Source organism: Lampetra planeri, chromosome 10 (genome assembly GCF_965212315.1).
Source record: "Lampetra planeri chromosome 10, kcLamPlan1.2.h2, whole genome shotgun sequence".
NCBI classification, from domain to species: Eukaryota; Metazoa; Chordata; class Hyperoartia; order Petromyzontiformes; family Petromyzontidae; genus Lampetra; species Lampetra planeri.
In genome coordinates this window covers 11294176-11314415 of record NC_136116.1, presented here as the reverse complement: position 1 = coordinate 11314415, position 20240 = coordinate 11294176, and the positions used below count along the sequence as shown (strand labels likewise).

At 39.7% G+C, this 20240-nt stretch overlaps 1 long non-coding RNA gene across 1 annotated transcript in view; it reads right to left on the bottom strand.

Annotated features, from left to right (window-relative positions):
• Positions 1 to 6308: 6308 nt before the first annotated feature.
• Positions 6309 to 20240, bottom strand: part of LOC144721034 (uncharacterized) — a 44372-nt gene continuing 30440 nt past the window's right edge. The window contains exon 2 of the long non-coding RNA XR_013585831.1: positions 6309 to 8714. This is a non-coding gene — a long non-coding RNA (uncharacterized LOC144721034). The remainder of the gene's footprint in view (positions 8715 to 20240) is intronic.

The following is a 20240-nucleotide window of genomic DNA, read 5'->3' as shown; positions in this document are numbered from 1 at the left end:
GAATAGCAACTTTTTTTTCAAAGAAATTCTCAACTCCAACTCACCGCTTTTGTATAAAAATCTAAAGCATGAAGCCGGCTGCAGTACATTATGCCAAGTGATTATATACGGACTAGTGCACACAACCCAACAACAAACTCATATAATGGGGAGCACAATATTCTTTTGAAGTAGAAATCTTGGCCTGCGGTTGGAGTTCCGCAGAAAATGAAATGTCTTAACGCAAAATGAATTACATTGTAATGGGCGTGTACATAAACTCTCAAAATGTAATCAGTGTACTGTCAATACAAAAACATACTAACAGTTGTACAAACAAAACGAATGTGTAATTGACAATCCAGAGAGCCAAGTCAACTCCAATTGGTTTAACTCTTGATATGGAATATGTGACAGGTGAAAATAAGTTGATCAATTATCTTAAACAATTACGGTGATCATGTGAGAACAGCACCTATTGTGATAGTATTTGTTATGAACACATTTCCATGCCTTTGCAGATTTATTTCAAATACGATGCACTATATGGATTTATGCAATACTGTTGGTGTTGAGCGGTGGTGCAGTGGTTACGGTGCTAACACCATGAGAACCCAGAGTTGAATTCCTGGCAACAGTGGAAAATGACGAGCCAGTCCTGGGCACCCCACATTGACCAAACGGCACTGACCAGGATGGGTCATCACATCCCTCATAACTCGCATGGCATGGAGAAGCCCTCATCCAACCATGGACTGACAAAGAACTGTATTATTGTTATGGGTCTAGGCACATGCCATAAATCACATTAATCTTTGGGACAGCAGTTGTATTACCTTCTTAGTTGGTCGCCAACAAATCCCGCAAGTGCTTCAATGCAAACAAATAAAGCCGCTGTACTTGAAATAAAACAAATATTCATGAGCTGTTACCATAAAAAATGTGCTCACTAATATTTTTCACGAAAGAATAAACACCCTCAAATGATGGAACAGAGAATGTTAAGCTAGACATTATTCGTGGCAGAATGAAACATTGACAGTCACAGCACAAGCATTAACATTCAGTATGCATTCAGATATATGTGTACACCCCTAATTAAAATCCAATTAACAGCCGTGGTTGTTAATCATTTGGTTGTTAATTAGTTTTCACTAATCAACATCGGTGTACCAGTGATTGTGTAAATGCACTGCGGTATTGGATTGCCCAAACGACATTAATAGCCTGAAGAAAGTGTGCAGGAACGTATATGCATCTTCAAGAAAACCACATAAAAATTATATTTTACATTTGATATTTTGCATGTTTAATGCGAACTAAGCTACTTAATCAAACTTAACGGTTGTACAAGTGTGAATGCGGAGAAGGTTTTTTTTCACATTTAGTGGTGAAAGTGTTTTTATTGCAAACATACCAGTTATTATTGTTATTATCATTTCCAATCTACAAGTTATCACGATCCATCATGGTGGCTGACATGTCAGCAAAAGCCCTTCCATTCAATCGGACGGAGGACATGCTGGACAACTATGCTGCACATGTCCCCCCCCCCCACCCCCATGAATCAATCAAACGCACTAGAGGAACGCTTTAAACCACACATTTGGCAAACACCAGGTTTGGTGGGGTTGGACAGCACAGGAAATGATTGAAAGGAGAGATGTAGGAAACAGCATGTATAGTGTATTAGATCTGCCAATGGCTAAAAGCAAGAGGGATATAATGCTGCATAGGATTACGTCACTTCCGTATGTGTGTATGTTGAACTTCTGTTGCACCATACGTAGCCAACCGTGCTAATTGGAGGTGTGGGAAAGGACAACCAGCGTAACTAGCAGAAAGCGTGTCCAACCGATTGCTCATTGGATAGAAGACAAATGTAGGACTACGAGAGCTTAGCCCCGGACATATATATGTGAATATGAATACAAGTTGCATTACTTCAAAACGAATTGAAGAAATCTGCCACAAGTTTTACATCCACATGTACTACATTGAAATAGAGTGTAAAATGTGTCACTTTTAATAAGACAATTGCAACGTTGTCAGCTTACGTTGAGTGGTGAATGGTGCTGCAATCTCCAATTTTAAAGCGGGATGATTTCGCATACCTTCTTGAAACAGCTGTCAAACAACTGATGATGCATGCTCTACGCATGTAAGAGTCATTTACACTTAATCAAGTAAGCTCTGTTATTTTAACAGCTTAATAAACCAAGCTCAGGCACTTTTCACAGGACAACCTATTTTAAACGAAATCTGTGTGTGTGTGTGTTGGGGGAGTTTAATTATGTGTATATACAAGAACCTTTTTATCGTGATGCATTTCAACATATGAGATAATTTTGGTTGAGCGCACTGCCAAACTAAAATGAATTATTTGGTGATACTGCGTTCACAGCGGTGTGCAAGCACAATTATCAAGACTAAATTAACTGATGCGTGGTTTTTTTGCAGGCAAAATAATTGGGTGAGGATAAAAACTAAACACATTTGTCAATAACACTGCCCTAAAAAGAATATTTATTTATGTAAAATTTGCGATATTTCGAGCAAGGGCCCTTCTTGAAAGCAGATTATTCCAGCAATTAAGAAGAGCCATTTCCCAAAGCGTTGCCAATGATATGTTTATGTGAGTGTTCAACGAACAAAGAACAGGTTGTAAGCGAATCATGTCCCTTGTGTTTGTGTGACATATCCATCCTTTGATATTATATCTTTATATGGCTTGTCATGCAATTATACACTGCACTAAAAACTGTGCATTGCTTTAATTATTGCAGCACAACTGAGATTGTTGATGTCCGAAGTGTGTTGCGGACGAATGCAAAGTAAAAATCTTCAAACGTACGGTGTGAAAGAAGTTCAAAATACATACATACAAAAAGTTACCATTCCCATCTATTCAAGAGCTGTTTCATGCATGTATGTAGAACTTCTTTTGCACCTTACACAGCCAACCGTGTTAATCAGAGGTGCTGGATGTGGTGTGAATTTGTCGGGAAATGTTGCAGTTTTAATGTTTAAAGCATTATATGCTTTAATATAGCTTCAAGTTTCAAGCTTCAGTGATGGGTGTGTTCAATTGATATTTGTACTGTTAGTATTTAGAGGTGAACAAGGTTTCTCATATTTGAATAATGCAAATAAACTGTGCACGTTCAGTGAGCGAACATTAATAACACTATGTAACACAATTTTTGTGTTATTTCGTAATTGTTTACGCCGACAAAGTATAGAAAATGGCTATTATTCCTCAAAAACTTTGCTTTTGTGACCAGGACAGTGATATATTGAAATGTACCTATTTTCAATGAGAAAACGGGCGAATTTGTGTCTTATCATTCACATAAAGTCAGAACAAAACATATGAATCAAAATGAACATGTATTTATACTAAAGTAATACAAAAATGAAACTAAAAGGTTTGGAAGCGAGTAGTTTTCGAGATTTACGATTATGCTGTAAATCACTTTCATGAATCAGGCCCCAAATGTAGTCTCCCATCATGTTATCGTTACACTGCTCTTGGTAGCGGCGTTCAAAGTCCAGTATATCCTGGTAGAAGCGCTCGCCTTGCTCCTCCGAGTACGCTCCCATGTTCTCCGTGAATTTATCAAGATGAGTATCAAGGATATGGACTTTCAGGGACATCCTACAGCCCATTGTGCCATAGTTCTTCACCAGGGTCTCATCAACAGCTCCACATAGTTTTCGACTTTGTGATTGCCCAGGAAGCTACGAACCACTGCGACAAAGCTGTTCCAAGGCGTTTTCTCCTCACGAGTGAGCTTCTTGGGGAATTCATTGCACTCCAGGATCTTCTTTATCTGTGGTCTGACGAAGACACCGGCTTTGACCTTTGCCTCAGACAGCTTCGGGAAGAAGTCTTGACGGTATTTGAAGGATTATTCTTTGGGTCTTTCGGTCAAGCCACGTAGATAGGTTCAAAGAAAATAACAAAAAAATACAAATTATTTTCTTTGAACCTATCTACATGACTTTACCCAAAGACCCAAAGAATATTAATTCCTGCAGTCACGAAAGCTTTAAGTCAAGATTTACTTGAAGCTCTGACAAATTTTTCATAAGGCCCAATTTGATATGCAGTGGTGGCATCAGCACCTTCTGGGGGTCCACCAGTGGCTACCATTGACGTTGTTCCTCCCCACAGAGAACTCAGTCCGCTGTGGCCAGTCCCGCCTGTGGTAGTGCGCCTTGGTGTCCCTGCTGTCCCAAAGACAAAGATAGCAGGGAAACTTGGTAAAACCGCCTTGGAGACCCATCAGGAATGCCAATATTTTGAAATCCAATGACCTCCCAGCTGTTCTCATCATACTTTAAGGCATACAGCAAGGTTTTGATGCTGTTGTAATCCTTTTTGAGGTGCACCAAGTGAGTCAGGGGAAGAGACGGGTACTTGTTACCATTATGGAGCAGCATGGCTTTGAGGCTGCTGGATGAGCTGTCAATGAAAAGGCGCCACTCATTCTGGTTACAGGCGATTCCGATTGCCTCGAACAAGACTGGTCACATTGTGGCAGAAGCAGAGCCCATCTTGACAGGTGAAAAAGCTGCAAAAAGGTTGGTGATGCTTCCTCTGATCTGCGACTTTCACACTTTCATCCAACACGTTCCACTGCTTGAGCCTAGACATCAAAAGCTCGGAATTGGACTTGGTGAGACCAAGATCTCTGATCAAGTCGTTGAGGTCTTTCTGGTTGGGGTAGTATGGGTTTCTCTCCTCAACTCCACGTCTGAAAGTGTCATCTGGATCTACAATGTCTTCCTCACTCTCTGACTTACTGCTCTCTTCTAAAGACGGCTGCTCTCTCTCCGGATGAGTGGGTATGGAGAGCTCATGGCAGTGTGGCACTGGGGCAATGGATGAAGGAAGGTCCAGATATGAGATAGCAGGTGCATTCTTGCCAGTCCAGCGTTTGGAAGGGTCCATCATGCAGAAGTAGCAGTTGGTTGAGTGGTCAGTGGGTTTCTGCCAAATTATTGGGATAGCGAATTTCCTGGCTCTCTTTTCCCCTCTGTACCATCCTACAAACATACATTTATTTCACCCATGACTAATGTATGAGAGATTCTCGCAAAATTTTTGAATATATTGTATATTTTTTTTCAATAAAATTGAAAATTGTAAAATATCATTCAATTATAAGCTTTTACAATTTTTTTTTTACTCACCTCATTTCGCTCACAGGCGAAATGAGGTGCCCAGGGTTTGTCTTGATCCCCGACAGGCATGTCAAAATATGCCTTGTAGGCTTCACATATCTTAGAAGATGCTTCCACAGAGTTATTTTTCGCTTTTGTCTTGATAAATTGGCCGCAGACATAGCAAAATGCGTCTGCCGGATGCTTGCAGCCTCTTGATGCCATCTCAGAAAAATGCAAACCCCTGTATTTATACTACTATTTATATTACTGGAAAGTTCTAGAATGTTCTATAAGTTACTCCCAGTTTACTCCGCACTGAATCTATCTAGAATGTTCTGGAAAATAGGTAAATTTCAAAATATCACTGTCCCGATCACAAAAGCAAAGTTTGTGGGGAATAATAGCCATTTTCTGTACTTTTGAGGCATAAGCAATTTGGAAATAACACTTACTACCCAGGAGCAAAAAAAATGTATTACACAGTGTAATTGTATGCTTGTATAAATATGAATTTAACACTCTAGACATTATAGACACTATTCCTAGACGACTGAGCGTGTCTGAAACCAGCTATGCATAGAAGCACTTATCCAATTACAAACACTTTGACAATGTTGACAAACCATAGTTAAGGAATTTGCTAAAGTTAATAACTCTGATTTAATTTGTGCATCAGGCGAGGCAGTTTATGGCATTACGACACCTCGGTTTGGAACCGAATCTTAAATATTCGTTTGAGTATAACCATCCTTCCCTATAATATTAAAGAAAGGTCTGCAATGAGAGGGATTGATTTTTCAGCCAACAAAAAGCAAAAAAGATATACTTTCACTGGACCCAGGTTAATTTGCGTTTTCCATTTCAATTTCAAATGCATTAAATATATTTACCCTAATAGCAGTATGGATACAACCAACCAATGCCAATTCAAAATAAAATATATATTTTAAAAATCATGATATCAATAAACACTGTGCTACTGTATATTCTTCCAATTGTTATCAATGGTCACAGAGATGCAAACTACATTAAGTGTTCAAATATCACTGTTTTCTTCTTTCATTATAAAACCCCCCTTCAAACTGTACACTGGAAGCAAATATAAGCCTTAGTCCATACACAGCCCAATAATCAGAGAGATTTTGACATTTTATTCATTTTTGTTTTATTCGGCTTCACGCTTGTTCAATTGATTTTGCCAAGTTAATTTCAAACTTTAAACCTCCCCAAAAGTGGGTTTTGTTTTAAAATCAATTTAAACTGGTTCAGTTTAAGCAGTTAAATCGACTCACAATCAAATTGACTTTGCTAAATCAATGTGGCTTTGTCTTGCGGGGCATGTCCGGTTGTCATGTATTTGGCATTCCTGACATCTAAACGGCCCCAGAGCCAGCACAGTGGTGTTCTCCGTCCTCCGCGCCCAACCTCGCACCCATCTCAGCCCATCCCAACCCCGCTGTCTCCTGCTCTCAAACATAATCCATCCTGGCGACGCATTACAATTTATGTGGGCAATACAACACAAGGAATTCACACACCCTTAATCCCATTGATTGCATTTTTCATGTATGGCAAACAAAACAAGCACAACAACAACCCCATATCTATATGATGCATTATAGAGGATGTCATTTTGAGCAATAATAACATCATTGAAATTTACTTTAAGTGGCAACATTTTCATTTTTTTTTCAAAGGCTAAAGAATTCAATTTGTGGAGTGGTGCATATCATAATTGCCAATCATTCACAATTTCATGCAACATCACATTTATATTACAGACACAAAAATGTATAACATTAAGTATGCATTACTACATTAAATCTAACATTTATATGGAATCCTGTATTCCCATCTTGTTGAAAATAATGAATTTATGGAAATATACCAAAAAAATTGTTCAAAGTACAATCAGACCAGTAATGTTTTTTTTTCTTCTGGCATTTAATTATGTTGTGCATTACTTCACTCACAATATTATAGTAAAGATATGAACTAAAAAACACATTTTAAAAACATCACAAACAAGAGATTGCTTGCTACATGACGATGGTAAAAATAGAGTTCTCCAGAGGCAAAAGTACAAAGAGTCACTCACCCGCTCGCCACACATATACATTATCCTCGGCATCGGCGGAGTCACAGAGAGCCAGGGATGCAAGAGATGTCATCATCAGCAGGAGAGGCAGAAGCAGTCGCCATCGGCTCTTCTGGGGCATGATGGAAAACACCCCAGCCCAGGACTTCACTTTGAAGGTCTCCTTTCCCGGCAGCGACAGCTGATGCACGAAGAGCTTCATGGCAGAGTTCCCCGGCTCGCTGCTCATACTTAGCAGTGAGTGGTCCGCTTTTCACAGAGGCTAAATCCCATTCAAGGCTGCAGACTGCGGAGACGGCATTCAAGCGTGAAAACTGTGGCAGGGCGTACTTTCTGAATTGAATCAGTCACGGGCAAGAAAGATCCTTTGGCTTCAGCCACTCAGCCTGCTTATGCGCCCAATGCAATGGTTGTCGTCATCTTTAGCATGCCACCCAGTGCAAACGTAGGCAGGCTTCCGTGCTTCGCTTATTGACGAGGGCACTATGAAAGGAGGCTCGCATAAATTCGTGAGGGGAGGGGAAAAAAAGTCTTATTCTGTTCTTAGGAGCAGCCTGAAACTTTCAGGTATTGGTAGATTACACATATTTTAATAGACAGAGTTCAGTCGGTTTCTCTGTATTTTAAATTCACAACAGCGAGAATACCGCCTTCTCGGGTACAGTGCACTTTGTTTAGTTTAGTTATTATGATTATTCACCTCCACCACACAATGAGAGTGTGTGTTGACTCATTATGCGGAAATGCAGAGAGCGCGCACGTCTACATTTAAAACCCCACATTAACGCGCCGCTTCAGTGAAAAACCCAGCTTGGCGCTATAGAATGCATTTGATTGCTCAGCACGTGTGCAAATCCTGGCTCTTACTGTGTGAATATTTCATCACCGGGCAACACTCAGGCAACAGTGAACAGGGATTGTTTTTTTTTATCCGCTATTCAATGTTAGTGCAGTGGCAAAGCTTGGGGAATATATAAGGAGGAGGCCGTTATCACAGGAATATCATCCAGAAAACCTCAATGTGACATCAGTAGTTGCCCGAATTTAGGAAGATTAAAGATGGATTTGTCTTTCTGGGCCTTGCTGACATGAGGGGAAAAACCAGCATTTGTTGCCAAATCGAGTGGCACACATGCAGGAAGATAGCCCTGGGATCAGAGCCTGTGCCGTGGAAGCAGCTGAGATGCAAATGGACAGGCTCTCCCGAAATGTCAGATGAATTAGAGGGTTGACATCCTTTGTTTGAACTTCCTCACTCTCCTGAAGTAGATGCTCTGAACAAATTAGATGACCATTGGGTTTCAGAGGGTCGTGCTCTCAAGCAGAGTCATTCAGCTTTTAGGAATCAGCCACCCAATGACAATTTCAAAGTCTTCCGTGCATCAATGTGACAGCTGCTGTTTGCAGAAGTGCAGGCAATTGGATTTGAAATGGATTTGCAGCCCAGATGATGCTTTGATTACTCCTGAGAAAGAGAATAACACAGAAGAGAAAATCATCATCTACAGTTATTGATTTAGAGCCATCAGGAAAGTACATTATTACAGGGTTTTTTTCCTGCAAAGATGCACAGAAAATGTATCATATCCATCACAAGCAAATGTCCCTTTGTGCTACTCCTCCAGAGACCAGAAACCTAGATTCCTAGTCCCATAATTCCTTCACTTCAATGTCTCTCCTGCACAAGCCAACACAAAACACAGTGGTCGTACCATTGCCAAAACAATATTTGAGCCAGGTGCGAATGCATGTATGTATTCACAGATTTTGCAACATGGTTAAATGGCATTACTGTACTCAATTCTACAAGTTCTTCAGACTCCTTCTGCACCACTGCTGGCAATGAAACATCCTCAAACCAAAAATGTGACATTAGAGCAGAAGCTATAGCTGTTGTACACGTTTAGAATGTGTGAGCATTTTCAGTAGATCATTTCATTCCATGTGTGAAGTTGAACCCCCTTGTGTGATGGCCCTGTAATTGCAGACCTTTTCTAAGGAGACTTCTCATAGCAATTTTCCCCACTGTTGCAAGAATCACCATCTCTGAGTGTCCCTTGTGTAACAGATAGACCTTTCAAAATATTCACGTTGAATTAAAATGGCACATCTGCCTATTCCAATCGTCAGAATTTTCCCATTGTAAAGAAAGTGTAGCACATGAGTGGAAAGTATCGAGACGAGATGAAATATACAGCACAGGATCATCCTCAAAAGCAAACATTGAATTAATGTGTACATGTTAAATTGCTTTACTTTTGTGAGTGCATACGTGGGTATAGTCACAATGAGATTTCTTTCTGGAAGCCATTCAGTCCACCGAGTATTCTCAGATCTCCCCAACATTGCTCAAAGATAGAAATATATCGATAAAATACCCTGACACTGACACAATAAGTCCACCAAACCTCATTTAGTCCCCCACTACCTGGCCACCTACATATACATCCATGGAGACTTCTAGAGTAACAGAGGATTGCGTATAAATCAGATTCCACGAGGATTGTGTGCTCCAGCGAGAAGCAGTCGTTCAGTATTCATCGTTATTCACAAAGTTGCTCTCACAAAATGACATCTGGAACTCTACACGACAACATCGAGAGAAACAGAGAAAGATAAAGTGATGAGATAATGTGATGAGGTAATGTGATGAGATATTGTGATTAGGTAATGAGATGAGATAATGTGATGAGGTAATGTGATGAGGTAATGTGATGAGATAATGTGATGAGGTAATGAGATGAGGTAATGTGATGAGGTAATGTGATGAGGTAACCATTACTACATTACTGCGCAGCATCATCATAATTTAAGGTAAGTTAAAATTTAAACTAGTATTCAGTGTTTTAATTTTTTGTTATTAACTTCATGATAATTACAGCAATTTTAGTTATGTTATGTTATGAAAATGTTCGTGTACTTCATAGCTTATTTATGTATTTAAGGTAATTCATTAACAATTTTTTTTTCTAAAGGCCAATATTCGTTTTCCGCAAAATTTGCTTTTTACGGGCATCTCCTGAATGTACCCTCGTGAATAGTGAGGGGATATTGTAGACACTTCCTACACATTTGCATTTCAACCAACAGGACTTATATGGTGCTCGGGTCAATTCCTGTCACAATTGTATCAATTTTATTTAAGTTTTGCTGTATTTCGATTTAAAGCTTTCGTGACTACAGGGATTCATCTTCTTGGTTCTTTCGGTAAAGTCACGTAGAAGGGAAATAAAAAAATAATTGTGTTTATTATGTTTTATTTTTATTACTTTATTATTTCCCTTCTACGTGACTTTACCGAAAGAACCAAAAAGATTTTGCTGTATTGTAGTGCCAAGCACATGAAAATGTTTTCAAATAAATGCCATTTCAATTCCTACCTGTGGCTCCAGTTGGTTTGATGTGATGTTCTTCTACGTATCGAATGCATTTCTTTACACGAGTGTCCACGTAAGGAAAACATAAAAAGCCAACTAACATGCCTTTAACAGATCGTAGATTAGCATGCATTTTGTCATAATCCAAATTCATTAGCTCACTGGCTCCTGAGTACTGAAACATTTGACACATGATCAATGGCAGGCTTTTTGTTCTATGGTGGAGCATTAAAAGGCAAACAGCTACCATATGCCATGGTGCTTTCGTACAAATTGCTGTGCTATATTTCATTTTATCATACTTATTCCTGCTCTCCGGCGGAGGTGAGCAGCATATTTTGCCAGAAAGTAGATGATTACACACGAACTAAATGTCACCAATGACATAATGGAACAAATCATATTTCAAGCTGGTTTAACACTAGTGGGCTGAATTATGGCAACAGTACAGTCAAATTGCATTCATAGTCTAAACAACTTCAAGCACACTAAAACCCTCTGCTTTGTTCAGATATGTGGGTGACACCTTGGTGGTCTGGCCACACGGCAAATATTTCCTCAATGCATTTCTTAACCATCTCAACTCGCAAAACCCATCCAACCAGTTCACCATGGAAGTGGAAGCTGACCAAATTCCCATGTCTGGATATCGGGCGCGGTCGAAACGGTATAATAACACACAGCATTTACCGAAAACGAACACTGACGCCTATCTGAATGCAGAGTCATACCATCGCCCCGCAAGAAATCCTCTCGTCAAGATGCTCATACATCGGGCTAAGAAAGTGTCAGATGGTGATAGTCTGAGAAGTGAAATTAAATATGCTAAAGAAGTGCTGTAATTGAACGGTTACAATGATGCACAAATCAACAGGGCACTGAATACCAAAACCAAATCAAATAACACGAGCGTTGAAACTGACCAAGTAATTAAAACTATTAAATACCATAAATTGCGGGAGTAACTGATGAAACGAGCCAGATGTTTGGTTAGTTTCGTTGGAAAAACCAAACATCTGAGTCAGATTTGGCACGGTACATAAAATACAGAAATTAATATCTTGTAAATACTGACTTAAAGCTTTCATGACTGCAGGAGTTCATATCCTTGGATGTTTCGGTGTTACGATCGAAACGTCGTAGTTTTTTGTTATTTTTTGTTATCTTTCTTTGAACCTATCTACGTGACTTTGCTGAAAGACCCAAGAATACAATATCCGGTACTAAAGATGTATTGCCGATGCTATCAACAGAAGGTGTGTACCGGAGTAATTGCTCTTCTGACAATGCGATATTGGGCAGACAGGACGAATGATCAGCATGTGACTAAAAGAACACCAAAGCAATATTAAATACTCCCACATATAACTCTTGGCAGTGGCAGAACATACGTGCCAACTAGGACACTAAATTAATTTTGTTTATGTTGAAGTTCTGTGCAAAACTAGTTACTACTGGCCAAGACTAATAATTAGAGAATCTATTGACATTGAGAGAAATAAAATCTAATATAACCATTCGAATAACTACAGACTTAGTGGTGCTTGGAAGCGAATCATCAAATAATACATAGTTTAAATGCATGCTTATACAAGTCACTTTACTTCAATGGGGATTACCTGTGAACAGACAATAACAGGTACTGATATTTTCGTGCACACAATCGACAGGAGATACAAGAACAATGGGCTTGCATAATCTGCACGCATAATGTGCGTTGATTACCACGCAAATAACTCAACTGGCAATGAATTACCATAGTCATTTATATGCATTCATTAATCACCCTCTCCCCCCCCCAATTCGCTCAAGAAGGGCTCACAAGTGACGTCATCACATCTACCCCTCCACAAATCTGGCTGCCACCTGATGAAGCTAGTTGTAAATTGCTGGCGAAACGTCGTACTCAGATTGTAAATGTTGTGGCTTTGCTCACCAACACACCGGTTAGTGCTGTACTACCGACGAATTGGCACGTTCTGTTTAAGTGACAAACCTTACAAGTTGGCTGTGTCGGGTGGTGGCAGGTTTTAACGACACATTTATATATTTACACGATCTAACCCAAAAAAAATATTATTGATGATATTTGTCGCGAAAGCCTACATGTTAAACTGAATAAAATAACTAGGGTATACATATTCTGCCATGTTTTTCAGCTGTGCCCCTGTAACAGATGTCTCTCAACTGTTTATTGAACTTGTTGTACATAACCTTTATTTAAATCCAATTTTCAGAAAATATATTCTCATGACGTTGTTACTAACCTGTGCGAACGTGTCACCTTTGTCCGACTCCTCTTTGAATTGCATATTGTGACTTTCGTCACAAATGCTACCGTTTGTCGTTCTGATTTGTTAAAGGTGTTCATTATTTCTGAATATGTTATTTATGAAGAACTTCATCAATTTTCAGAGTAAAATTATTTTTCATAGTCTACAAAAGGCTAGGCATGATGGTAACAGAAACTGGTATGTGTTACTAGTATTACTATTATCACAGTGGCTACAACTGATTGATTCCGTTACTTACAAACTCATCGGATGTTACACTGCTGCCTTGCTTTGCCATTGCCTTTTCACGTGAAGTTATGGAGTTGCACACAAGTGCGTCCAATTAAAACGATCAACCCCTACCATGGCACGTAAATGAATTAAAGATGAATGATCTTTTTTTGTGCATGAAACATATTGCCATAAGCACGAAGAGAATTCAAGCTTCATTAAGGTAAACTCAGAAAATAATCTTATGATTGCAGATATTTTCAGAGAACAGAGCACTTCTAAAACTCGTCTACCCATTGAGATAGCTGAAACTACAAATATTTTATTGCAACACAATAGAGTATGATTAAAGTGGTCTAATTGCCATAATCTAATTTAATCTCACGTTTAAGTAAATAAGACATGCTGCACATCATTGATGTTTTGCTTTCATAATTTAATTTAATGCAGATTAAAATTGTAGGTTTGCATGGGTTACAAGAGGTACTACAACTGTGTAAGCACTGAATTTCAGTCCTATCCACCACAACAACGACACAACAGAAATACAATGTTAAGCGATCTCTGAAATTTATTCTGTGGAAATGTGAACCACAATCTTCTGCGCATTTTCACTGCAAGCTTCCACTCAAACATACCGTTAATTAGTTTCATGGAATACTCGTACGAAAGGCAGTTTACGTAAACAATGTACGCACACAATTGTAATCTTTTTTTGTTTCAAATTAATAATCAAACAGTGGCGGGGGGTGTTTAAAAGGGTAAACACGTGCGCACCGGATGACCTATTCAATGCGGCGAGATAGCCGGTGGCCCTCTCAACACCCGAGTTTCAAAAATGCCAAGTGCCTCTGAGGGCAAAGGGCTCTAAATTATAACCCCACCGTTAAAGCTACAAACCCCCCACGCCCCCCAAACAAAAACAAACCCCCCGAGGTGACTTTACTGGGGAACCCATACACTACTTCTTGGTTCTTTCGGTAAAGTCACGTAGAAGGGAAGTAATAAAATAATAAAAAATAAAACATAATAAAACAACGCTGTCGCCTCGACAGACCTCGTTTTCACCTGAGGACGGCTGCTTGCGTTGTGGCCGAAACCTCGTGAGAATTGTTTTATTATGTTTTATTTTTATTATTTTATTATCTCCCTTCTACGTGACTTTACCGAAAGAACCAAGAAGATGAATCTCTGCAGTCACGAAAGCTTTAAATAGAAATGTGTTTTTTGTTTACGGGGGGGGGGGGGGGGGTGCTATGCTATCCAAGGATACACATCCCGTCCCAGAGCGCCGATGGCTGAGGGCATCTGTGCAAAGGAACAGCATTCACCTGTCCCCAGAACCAGCAGGGTCCCCAGAAGCGTCCTACACATTGCATCCTTCATCCCTCTTTTGAAGAGAGACGCAGCTCTTCCGAGACATGCAATGGAGCTTCCAAAGAGGCATCACAATAACGTCTTTAAAACCAATGCCATTACGAAGTATGGCAACAATGCGTGTCATCCCGCAGAGGGTTCTTGATATAAACATAAGCCGACACGCCGAGTTGCTCACTGCAGACGGACGAGCAACGTTCGGAAGCACGCTTGGTGCAAGCGATGAAGACTTGGGTTTTGTGCGTTTTATTATCAGATGCTCACCAATTTTAATGCAATTGAATGCATGGATCACAATCAGATGCTCACCAATTGCATTGAAATTTGATGAATGCGCTTTACAACGGCCTTGTTGTCTGACGGTAACGTTGTACATTACATTACTTGGTGTTTTGCATTCATTCCAATACACAAATTCCCCTGACGATATTGATATGCTATAGAACACCACATTTGCTTTTAAAAGCATTGAAATAGCTCTTGCATACATGTTGCTTTACCACGTATATTACAAAGCAGTTCACTAACTACAGTACTGAGCTTCTTCAAATACACGGAATGATCGCACATGAATTACATTGAATAGATAGACCTGCAAATTAAGTTTGCAATGCAAGTTAAATTAAGCAAAGCTTATGATAAAATGTGTATGCATTTTTCGATTTAAAGCTTTCGTGACTGCAGGGATTCATCTTCTTGGTTCTTTCGGTAAAGTCACGTAGAAGGGAAATAATAAAATAATAAAAATAAAACATAATAAAATAATTCTCACGACGTTTCGGCCACAACGCAAGCAGCCGTCCTCAGGTGAAGAGCAGGTCTGTTATTTTATTATTTCCCTTCTACGTGACTTTACCGAAAGAACCAAGAAGACGTGTATGCATGTTCCATCACAAACATGGATGTAAAAAATCCACAGAATTCTTCAGGCAGCCCATCTGCCATTGGGACATGCCCGAGAGAGCCAGCGAGGCAAGCGTGTTATGTCACTTGCATTAGCTCAACTTTAAATAGCAGAGACGTAGGTCTCATTTAGATTCGAGCTTTGATGCGATTTCGTGCATGCATTGTAGCACTATTGGTCCGGCGTTTCTATCTTCATTTAATTTTACTCCACATCCTACTCAGACATTTATCAATTTAAATATCTATCGATATTTAAATGCTTTATGAATGACAGCAATATTACCAAGGAAGATAACGCCAATTATAATACAATGTCTTGCACATTGTACTTTAAAGCCATCGATTGTCTTACTAAGTTGCACATTGACTTTTATAGAGATATAATATAATAATAAATACTGAATGGTTGCGAAAGCCGACGTGATAAATTACGAAAATGCAATACGTATCACACAAATGTCTGTGCATGTGTACGTTACTTCAGTTTTAGCATTTTTATTTAGTTTTGTAATTCTATAATAAAGTGAAAAAATATATATACAGTACAATGCACCTTTCATTGTTACATTCATGAATGTTATGCTGCCAATGATAATTTTATGACAATTTCACGAAAAAAAATGCCCGAAATGTGTTAATACAATTCCTTTGCCATTATTTTATGTTGAGGCCAGATGGCCACTTCTTAGATAGTGTTGTCGACTTGCTCTTAAGGGAACTGCTGAATAAATACAATGCACCTTTCATTGTTTGTGCCCATTGTGCTATTTGACTGATGCTCATTTCAGTGTGTTCGTGCTAGTCTCTCATGCGAAGCCCACACACACAAACAATTGTGGTCTTCACGTTAATCTTGTTGATAGACGCAGCACAGCATCGATGCGCAAAGCTTCCTGGAGCAAAGCTATCGACAAGGGGGCGTCTGCAAAAGCTGAGCAAATCACCCACACAGAAGCCATACGGCTTCACAGATACATTCTTAATGCAGCCACAGGACCATACAACCCTATAAACTTGTCTCCATTAATCATCCAAGCAGGCCCAATGTTACATGAACCGCATACATTTGTAGGGGTGTTAGAGAGAGAGCCGTTATGCATGGCAGCTTATGGGAAACAAACACAGTGGGCGGGGCTACGTGAGTGCACGGGGGGGGGGTGCTCTCAACGACGTCCGCACCAGGCAGCCCGGGGCCCCACCCCTCAGCGGGGGTGGAGTATAGAGGGGGATGTGTCAGAGGGCTCGGGGCAGAATGTTAAAGCTAAACCAGTGAAGAGCGAAGATCGTCTAGCTAGAGCCCTGGACTCCCCTGGGACGCCGCCCTTGTCAGGGCCGCGCAGGACCGAGCCAGCGGCGTGGTCCCGAGAACCAGAGCTAGTGCTCTGGGACTCCGGGTACCGTAGCCCGACTTACCAGTGTCGGGCCAGACAGCCTCCCCTAGCCCGTTAGTGGAGGACTAGGAGGTAGGTCAGAGATAGCTAGCAGTGTATTCCCAGCTAGCCGGGTGAGGGGGCCGATACCCCCTCTAGTATTGTATGTCCACAGTTGTGACTACTTGTACGGAATAAATACGTGTGCCTCACCAACGGTGTCCAAGAGTCATCAACGGTACTTCACATTTTTAGCACCTTGTGATATTGGAGAATGATGTGCTGCAACACGCAGCTTAATCGCTAATGAAGACCCACAATAAATAATGCTTAGCACTCTATGCAAAAACATTAGGAAATTGTACGGTCAAAGGAACGTATAATTAGGTGCTAAAGAGCTGATCACTCAACTGTACTGCTGCCAATGCAAATGTTGCCATTAAGTCGGTGAAAGAAGGGCGATCTCATGATGCAACTGGTATGCTATTTCTCCTGGATAAAATAACGCCAGATCGTATTCATATTTAAACATATGGTAATAGTGTGGCTGCATGCAATGTCACAAGCAATCAGACCCCATCAGCTTGCAACTCTGACAAGAGACTCCAACCACAAGTGCGTGGTCATGCAAACGGATGCCCAGTCCATGCTACGGGGCTTGTACAGCTGATTAAGGCATCTATTGTCCACTTAATTTTCAGTTCAAATGTACCATTAGCAATCAAAGCATCCCATATAAAGGGGCAGGTCAAAGAGCACAGGCGTAAGCGATCGGACAAGTGGTACGCCATGTACATGAGCGGTGTAAAAAAATGATAGCAATTTTACAATATTCAGAAGTCAGCTCTAACTACTCAGGAAGTGGAAATATAAATTATCAGTGATTATTAAATGCAACTTGAAATGAAGCATGTCATTAATCTGTACAAACAATACAACGATAACAAGCGGTAGCCAGACATGCACATCCAATCATAATGAATCCTCAGCAATGTTCCATAACCAGGCAATAAAATGAGGTCACGTGAAGGTGCTGGGTGGATTATTACATCGTGGTATCATAATAAATGTCGACGGCTTGATCCAGCAGTGGATTGATCATAGCTGATGATGATGGCCCAAAAATAATTCCAATGTTTAGAGTTCAATTAAGAACATTGTTATCCTCTGTGCATTGTTTGCATCATGTATTGTATGATACTCTTTGGTTCTTTCGGTAAAGTCACGTAGGTATTAAATAAAATACATTAAATCGCGACGTTTCGATTGCAACACAAGCAATCATCATCAGGTGGGAAAACCACAGCAAGAATTTTGTTTTGCTGAAGTGGGAGAGAGAGTTGCCGTGGTAAGAGGTTATATAGGTAAGAAAGGGGGGGGGGGGGGGAGCAAGGGGGGAGAGTGGGGGGGTGTGGGGTAGGGGGAGGGCGAGCACTGCGTGGTGTAGTAGTACCCAGCAAATATGATAGACGACAACCAATACAAATCAGTTAGGGTTTTACCTGGTTAAAATATTGTTAATTGCTGTGGTTTTCTCACCTGATGATGATTGCTTGTGTTGCAATCGAAACGTCGTGATTTAATTTATTTTATACCTACGTGACTTTACCGAAAGAACCAAAGCGTATGGATCCCTGCAGTCACGAAAACTTAAAATCTGTATTGTACGATGTTAATACTTTAAAAAAACAATACACGTAATATCTTAAACAACTAACAAATGAAGGCTTTCCCACGTGGTGTCGGATCATGGATGTCATATGACCATACTTTGCCATATACTAGTAAGTGTGGGTTCATCGGCTTGGTTCAGGCCCAGTTCAGACATCTCTCGCCACTGATGTTAGTCATGGCAGGCAATTAAACAAGTTGCTGGGTTCACGGAGAGCATTCACAAGTACACATGTATCCACATCATCATAAATGCGCACACACAAATAACAGCTGCAAATTGCTATTCACATATTTTGCAACTCCTATTAATTTTTGACAGATGCATTATTACGCTTTATGTTTGTTTCAAGAACTAAACAAAGGGGAAACATGTTTGAAATATGCAACTCGACAGACGATAATAAACTGAAATAGTTCCAGTAAAGATGTTCTGGGCTATAACTTATACCAAACTAAATTGTATTATGGATACTGGCTAAGCAGGGCCTGGGCCTTGAGCTGGTTCCGAGTTTTATAATGTTGGTGAGCAACGGGGAAAGCCTCCATCTCTGCCCCTGTGGACCATCTCATGAGCAGAGCACTCCTCCAAAGTAAACATGTACTTTTTATTAATTCTAGATTTGAAGCTTTCGTGACTGCAAGGATTCATATTCTTAGGTTTTTTCGGTAAAGTCACGTAGGTAAAAACATTAAAATTAATAAAAGTAAAATAAAATAAAAATCACGACGTTTCGGAGGCAACACAAGCTTCCGTCTTCAGGTGGAACCGTCACAGCCACGACGATATTACTTGATACAGCTGTCGTGGCTGTGACGGTTTCACCTAAGGATGGAAGCTTGTGTTGCCTCTGAAACGTCGTGATTTTTATTTTATTTTACTTTTATTAATTTTAATGTTTTTACCTACGTGACTTTACCGAAAAAAACCTAAGAATACTTTTTATTAATTTAAGTATGAAATGTTAATAACACTGCCATTGTAATTGTTCACATGTAGCCTGTATAAATGTGCAACAAACTGCAAGCAAAAAATATTTTCTTCTCATAACATTATAAATAAATTACAATTATACAACACTGTTATAAGCATGATCCAGGACTATTCGCTGAGCTTATAAGAAAAGCATAGAAAGTGGGGGCATGATAGAAATGTGAACAGAAACAGAGCCATCTCATTGATGCCTCAATCATTCTTCGAAAAAAAATGAACACCAAAATAATTTGAATAATTACATATCCATGAACCTCCAGTTACGTGTATACAAAGTATTCAGGAAGATCACAAGACGCTAAATTATGGAAAATTTCGAGATCAACCCCAGTTTTTTAAAAGGTGTTTCATTCCATGGACCATGTACGATATACCACTTTCCAAAAGGAAGAAAAATTAATACCACGTATGTTCATGCCTAGCTTTTGTACACTATGAAAATACATTTGAATAGAATTTGATGTAGTAATTCAATTTTTCACCACCAAGACCTTGTATAATAATAGATAGGAATTACCAAACCCATTTTTTACGGATCGGAAGTAAAAAAAAATCACAATATAAGCCAATTTGCAGTGACATAAAAATGTCTTCAAAAGAGTGAATTTGAGCAATAAAGGCATGAATATTTATAAGGAAAATATTAACCACCTCAAAATTCCTCTGGATTGGCAAACTGGGGTTCATGGTTCACATCTTTTTCGATTTAAAGCTTTCGTGACTGCAGGGATTCATCTTCTTGGTTCTTTCGGTAAAGTCACGTAGAGGGGAAGTAATAAAATAATAAAAATA